The sequence below is a fragment of the Girardinichthys multiradiatus genome, chromosome 22 (genome assembly GCF_021462225.1).
Source record: "Girardinichthys multiradiatus isolate DD_20200921_A chromosome 22, DD_fGirMul_XY1, whole genome shotgun sequence".
NCBI classification, from domain to species: Eukaryota; Metazoa; Chordata; class Actinopteri; order Cyprinodontiformes; family Goodeidae; genus Girardinichthys; species Girardinichthys multiradiatus.
In genome coordinates this window covers 2,492,722-2,499,817 of record NC_061814.1, presented here as the reverse complement: position 1 = coordinate 2,499,817, position 7,096 = coordinate 2,492,722, and positions in this window count along the sequence as shown.

Sequence of the window (7,096 nt, the reverse complement as noted above, 5' to 3'; positions counted from 1 at the left end):
GGGACAAGGTTTCAGTAAATCAGTGTCCTTAGTCTACTTGTCAAACTGAGGTGTATCTTGTGCACCATCTTTAGAATAGAACTCATCCTGGGATGACAACCATGCAGAATTTGATGCAATGTGCAGCATATGGTCTAGGCACTGACAGGCTGACCCCCCAATCCTTTGATGGCAGTACTCGTCCTGTATGTCTATTTTCAAAAGACTTCCTCTGGATATGATGCTGAGCATGTGCACTCATATCCATTTGTTGACCATGGCAAGGCCTGTTCTGATTGGATCCTGGCTTGTTAAACTGTTGTATGGTCTTGGACACCATGATGCAGCTCAGTTTTAGGGTGTTGGCAATCTTCTTATAGCCCAGACCATCTTTATGTAGAGCAATAATTGTTCTTTTTTAGATCCTCAGAGAGTTCTTTGCCATGAAGTGCTGTGTTGAACTTCCAGGGACCAGTATGAGAGAGTGTGAGGGCGATAACACCTAATTTAACACACCTGCTCCAAATTTACATCCGAGAGCTTGTAACACTAAGGGGTAACATGGCACCAGGGAGGGAAAAAAGCTAACTGGGCACAACTTGGACATATTCACTGAGGGGTGTACTCATATTTGTTGCCAGCAGTTTAGACATTAATGGCTGTGTGTCAGTCATATCTTCAGTGTTGTCCAATGAAAAGATAAAATAAAATATTTACAAAAATGTGAGAGGTGTACTTACATTTGTGAGATACTATATCTATATCATATTTAATTTCATTTTCATTTCCAAATTTCATTTTCAAACCCAAATACACAAATCATCAAACATGAATACAAAAATCATCATTTCAGTCATCACAAATCAAATCGACCAATACATACGTATGTGCATTGGTTGATTTTAATAGAATAAATTCAACTATCCACATACTTTTGTTCTTACAGTATTTATTTCATTTGAACAACAGACTTCATTGTATTTTATTCAAACTATATGTGATTGACCAACACAAATTAATTCATAGTTATAAAATGGAAAAAATGCTAAACGTTTTTGATTCAAGACTTAAGTCTTGGAACAATGTCCTAATTTTGTTTAGGTTTAGACTTTGACTGGGCCAGTCCAACACATAAATATGCTTTGCTTTAAACCATTTTTTGTAGCCCTGGATGTGTGTATACTAACTTGCTGGAAGGTGAACCTACGCCAGCGTCTCAAGACCTATGCAGCTTCCAGCAGATTTTCTTCTATGATTGTCTTGTATTTACATTTATCCATCTTCCCATGAGGTCTGTCACTGCTTAACAAAAGTAATGGCTTGCACTTTTATTGCGCTTTATCAAGTCCAAGGACTCCAAAGCTCTTCACACTACAATTAGTCATCCACTCATTCATACACGCATTCACACACTAACAATGGTTGACCACATTGTAGCCACATCTGCCCTGGGGCAGACTGACAGAAGTTAGACTGCCATACAATTAGCGCTACTGAGCCCTCTGACCACCATCAGCAGGCAAGGTGGGTGAAGTGTGTTGCCCAAAGGACACAATGACTGAGATGGATGGAGTGGGGGTTTGAACTGGCACCTGCTGGTTACAGTACAAACCTATACCCTCGCCGGCCCCCAGTAAACCATGGCACCATATTTCATGGTTGTTCAATGAATAATGTAGAATTTGAATAATTTGAAGGTGTCAAAATTGCTTTGCAAAGCAGTGTGTGTAGAAACAAATGTAAGGACAACCACTTTAGCAATCTCATTAAACAGCACCAACAGCACCACATTTCTGTGGCAGCAACACCCTATAGAATAAAAAACATTTAGGAAGGACATAGGTAATGTCCTCTGTAATGAAAAGGTACAAGTTTGCACTTACAACTCCAGCAGTAAACTTATATGTTTATTTCCTAACATATGTTTTGAAAGCTGAGATGCCCTTTAAGTGGTGAAAAGAAAAAAGTAAGAGAAAATGCATTTATATTTCATCAGAGAGACACTTGGCTAAACATCTGGTAAGTGGTAAAAGGAAGAGGACAAAAGTAGAAAGGACAGGCATTCATATTTGATCACACATGGTTAGAGGAAGGAGACAGCCACACTAACTGATGTCTCATGGGAACATCAGAAAATAAAGATGAGGGACAATTTAATAGAAGAACGAGTGAAACACTGAAGCATCCATCCATATTTTATCTGAAAGAGGTGACTGAAATGTCCGCTAATAGGTGGATATCAATATAGATGCATCTGACCACTTAAAGCCAAAGGAGAGTCATTGAGTGATTCTGGAAGGACTACAACTAAAGTTGATAACTGCCTGAATGAATACAGACACATCTACAGAGAGACAGGAATTAGTCTGGGCTTTTAACTTTGTTTGCAGTTTAAGATGCCATTTATTCTACTTCTTTATATTGTTTGTCATTTGCAGCTCTTTAAATTCTGTCAGGGTGCAGTATGTTATGACAACATTTTTATTTGTGACGTCTGAAAGCTGCACACATCAAATATGAATAAAGCTTATGCTGACAAAAATAGACATGAAGGCCACACAACCTTCATAATCTTTATTGTCTATTTATATAGGTTGAAATTTGTCTTGAAACTAGGAAGATAAAGTTTGATGTAAATATATATCCAGTTAAATTAACAAAAAAAAAACAAATGTTAGGGTAAATTTAATCAGATCAGAATCACCAACCATTACCGTTAGTGGATGATGACATATCTCTTGTGACAGCAGGAGACAGCTACCAAAAACATGCATCCATGGTTAAATCCATTCATTTTGAAATATTTCAACAGCCCTCTTCCTATATAGCTATCCTGCTTTACTACACAATAACAATAATTAGCTGACTTGTTTTTTTTTTTTCATGTCTTAGCCACATAATACACAACAAGCTACTTATCATGAACAACATTGCAAACATTTGAGATTTTTCAATATCTTGTACATACTTGTAACAACACTTAGCAGTTTCACTGTTTAAGGCAACACCACACTTTTTACTAAATAAATTGTTTTCTCACTGAGGGGCTCGCAAGAGATTACTTGACCATACTAAGGCCAATGCTAAGTTTTAAGTAAGTGCAGTCTTTCTTCGTGCTCCTACACTGCCGATGTCTATATATTGATCATGCTTCAACAAACAAACGTCCAAGCTTGCAATATAGATTGAAGTCATTTTTTACCTAATAGATGCAGAAGCATATATGCCAGCAGGCATTTGTGCAAATACACAAAACATGCTCAAGTTTTGTTTTGTGTTTTTACTTTTATTTATTTGTGTGTGTGTGTTTGTTTGGTTTGATGGGTTTAGAGAGAAGCAACTTATCTCATCATTTAGATGTATTTCGTCATGCAGACTGTGTTCTTCACAATTTTAGTGTATAAGTGTGTGTTCGATGAAAAACTGAATGGTCCGTATTAGTTCTGATTGGTCAATGAGCTGCAGAGACAAGATGAGCATTATTTTTCTGGCTCTAGCTGGTGTTTTGGTGCATGTGTGTGCTCTCTGTGGCCCTTGCACTAAAATGATCACAATGGTGCAGTGGTGCACTCTTGTCAGGACAAGTGCTGACAACATAATTGGTTGGTCTGGCACTTCAATTCAGCACTGCTAGATTGCTGTGGGCTTCATTCTCTGCTCTGTTTGCCTCTGTGGCTGATAATCTGACAGAGACGGAGACCATGGTGGCATTACAGCACTCTGTCTGCATGCACTCGAAAATTGTATGTACGTGGATGTGTGTGTGTGTGTGCGCTGGATGCTCACACAGTATCTAAATCATTGATTATTTCAGCATTCTTAATTTTGTTTTATTCCTGGCAAATACCTAAAGTTTCTATACTATAGAATTATATATTGGCAATTGAGGTAATATTTCCTATGTCCTCTTTTGTTCTACACTGACATCATTATTGCAGGCTGGCTATCCAATGAGATTAGCTTGCTGGACTCCAATTGTACACACAAAGTAGGAAAGCAAAAACATTTAGAATTCTCCATAAAAATCATGTTTACTTAAAAACGAATTATATATTTGTTCTATTGTCTATACCTGCTTATCATTGCAGGATCAGGTGAGACTGGTGCCTTTCTTCAACAGTCATTGGCCAAGATGTGGGGGTAAGCCCTGGACAGGTTGCCAGTCCATCACAGTCTAGACACATTCATACAAGTAACTAAGGAGAATTTAAAGTAACCAAGTAACCTTGTCATGTATTTGGACTGTGGGAAGAAGCCAGGGTACCAGGAGAGTACCCAGGCATGCAAACAGGAGAACATGCAAACAGTTGATGGCATTGGCTTCTACCTCCTCCTTTGCCCATGTTAGTATTCGCCAACTTCTATCAATGTTTCATCTGGGATTTCATCTCAGTTGTTGCTCCTTTGACATCTCTCACCAAACCTGCTAACCAACCTAGACCATTTTGTCTTCCAGCTGAACCGTTCAGCTGGTCCATTTGTTCACTACAGCTTCCATCTTGCTCCATCCCGACCCCACTAAGCCTTTTTTGGTGGAGGTCTATGCCTCCGATGTGGGCGCTGGTTGCTTTCCTTTCTCAGCGGGGTTTGAAAGGTAAGCTCCACCCATGCTGCTACTTCTCAAGGAAGTTCTCTCCCACTCAGCAGAAATACGGTGTCGGAACTCCTGGCCATCAAGTGGGCCCTGGAAGAATGGTGGCACTGGGTGCTTGGGGCAGAAGAACCATTTCTCATCTGGACTGATCACCAGAATCTCATACACATCCAGACTGCCAAACAACTCAATCCCAGACAGGCTCGTTGGGCCCTCTTTTTTGAATCCTACAATTTCCGTCTCCTCTATCGTCCTGGTTCTAAGAACCTTAAGGCAGTTCTCCCAGTCTGCTCCCACCTCAGATCAGGAACCAATCGTGCCCTCCCACAGATTTGTGGCGCCTCTTCGCTGGGCTCTGGAGGACTCAATCCGTGCTGCCCTCCCAACCGAACCTGCACCGCCAGAGACCCCTGCTGGTCGTCTTTATGTTCCCTGCCACTGTCGACAGGAGGCATTGATTTGGGTCCACTCTTCCCCACTCTTGGATCATCCAGGCCCAGGTAGAATCCTTCGCCTGCTCAACCGCGCTCTCTGGTAGCCCTACTATGAGTCGTGATATGCATGAATTTATTTTGGCTTGTGACGTCTGCGTTCTGGCTAAGTCCTTCACCCAGTCCCCTGCAGGAGACCTTCAACCTCTTCCTGTCCCTAGGCAACCCTGGTCCCATGTTGGGCATAACTTTGTCAATGGTCTTCCGTCGGTGAATGGTTTTGACATCATCCTTACCATTGTGGACCAGTTCTCTAGGGCAGTCCACCTGGTAGCTTTACAGGGACTCCCTTCAGCCAAGCAGACTGCTGAACTCCTGCTGGAGCATGTCGTGCGACTTCATGGTTTCATGGCAGCTTATCCGCCAATATCGGTTGGCCTGGATCAAGGCACGGGCCACCATTTCCCAGTCTAACTCCCAGTATGTTAAACATAATCGCTGCAGACATGTCCTGGACCTTCATTACAGCCCAGGAACTCTCCACATGTCAAGCTTCATACAGAGTCCAGGAAACTCACTCGCAGAAGTCCTTACGAGGTTGTTGCCAGGATCAGTCCTCTTACCTATCGTTTGTACCTTCCACCCTCCATGAAGGTTTGCCTGGTATTCCATGTCTCCCAGCTCAGGCCTCATATTACCTCCATCTTCCTCCTCTGCCATCTTCCCCACCTCCTCCGCCCAGGATAATTGATGGGGAGCCCGTCTATACTGTTCGACGGATTCTGGGGTGGGGGGTGGTCATGTCATATAAGTGGTCAGGTGACCATGGAGATTGGCATTAAAAGGAAGTGCTTCTTACCAGTTCATTGCTCAGACATGGTTCTTGCATGTCACGAGCTCAGATCCTTCCTCTGCGTCAGCAGAGTCTCCTCTCCAGAACCATAAGTCCTACTCATTCTGTTTCCCAGTCTTCCCTGTTAACATCCAGGATGACTTGTAACACTGTTCTCCTACCTGGGACCATGTTTACAAATGGGGGTGTTATTATATCAAATTGCGTGCTTCCACCTACCCACCGCTAAATTCTGCCGCAGCTGGGGTTCCCCATCACACAACACACCAACACAAATCTCAGTATCCTTGCATCAGTCTTATTCGTGACAGATATGGGCTACAAATGTTGCAGTCCACTGGGTCAAGCCACTCCTAAACCAGAGATAACATCAGAAGCGTCTTACCTGGGCTAAGGAGAAAATAAACTGGACGGTTGCTCAGTGGTCCAAAGTCCTGTTTTCAGATGAAAATAAATTCTGCATTTCATTTGCAAATCAAGGTCCCAGAGTCTTAAGGAAGAGTGTGCTGGTCAACTGGGTTTCTGAAGTCCACAGACAATGCAGCCATCTACCAAGAAATTCTAGAGCACGTCATGCTTCCCTCTGCTGACAAGCTGTAGGGAGGTGTGGATTTTATTTTCCAGCAGGACTTGGTACCTGCCCACACTGCCAAAGGTATCAAAGCTGGTTCAATGACCATTGGGTTCCTGTTTGATTGGCCAGCAAACTCCCCTGACCTGAACCCCATAGAAAATCTATGGCTGCATAATATGAGCTACAATAACATTTAACATTACATTTTTGGGATGGATAAAGTATTTTTGAATTTCAATTCAAATTTGAAAAGGAAGATAATGTACATCTGACCCAACAAGGCAGATGACCTACGCAGTGCCACAGGCTGATTGTTTCTATACCACGGCGCATTGAGTAATTCATTCAACAGTAGCCCCAACCAAGTATTGAGTAAATAGAAATAGGCATGCTTTTCAGAAGCCTGACATTTGTGCTTAAAACATCCTTTTTTGATTGGTCTAATGATATATTCTAATTTTCTGAAACAGATTTTTGGGTTTTCTTTAAATGGAAGCCATGATCGTCAAAATTACAAGGTCGTACAAATTAAAAGCTTGAAATATTTTACTCTATGTGAAATTAATCTCCTTAAAATAACCATTTAACTCTCTGAAACGACTGGCAAAAAATATTACACTTTTAGGCAACATTCAAATTTTTTTGGGACGTTCAAAACCAATGTC